The sequence below is a fragment of the Haliaeetus leucocephalus genome, unplaced genomic scaffold, assembly GCF_000737465.1.
Source record: "Haliaeetus leucocephalus isolate CR32 unplaced genomic scaffold, Haliaeetus_leucocephalus-4.0 Scaffold417, whole genome shotgun sequence".
Classification (NCBI taxonomy): domain Eukaryota; kingdom Metazoa; phylum Chordata; class Aves; order Accipitriformes; family Accipitridae; genus Haliaeetus; species Haliaeetus leucocephalus.
In genome coordinates this window covers 7948809-7949292 of record NW_010972853.1, presented here as the reverse complement: position 1 = coordinate 7949292, position 484 = coordinate 7948809, and positions in this window count along the sequence as shown.

The window sequence follows — 484 nt, the reverse complement described above, 5'->3', positions numbered from 1 at the left end:
GGGGGCGGGGGGAGGGGGGGAGAAGTTGCTGGTAGTTGCTTGGCTATTTGTTTATTTTGGCCGTTTGTTCTATTTCCTTTGGTTTTGTTTTTGGAGTTTTCGCTGCTTTCTTTTGCCCCAGCGGCGGGGGAGGTGGGTTTTGCGATACCGTTGCCGGACCGGAGCATCCCGGAGCGGTTGGCAGGAAGAGGACTCTAAAACGCGTCTCCCTGCGGCGGCATGTGTCTCTCGGCGGCCGCCAAGGCGCAAACCCCCAGCCCGCACGGAGAAGCGCGCTTCACGGTTTTCCTCCTTTCCGAAGGGGCGGGGGACCAGCACGGACCCCAGCCCTCCCCGCACGGACGCCCCTCGCCTGCACGTCGCAGTGGCACCAACCGGCAGGTGAGTGCCGGGACCGGCGGGAGAGGCCCCGGGTCGACGCCGGCTCGTAGAGAGGCGGCCGGGCTCGGCGCCCCCCGGTTCCCCCGCGCAGCCGGCCCGGGCC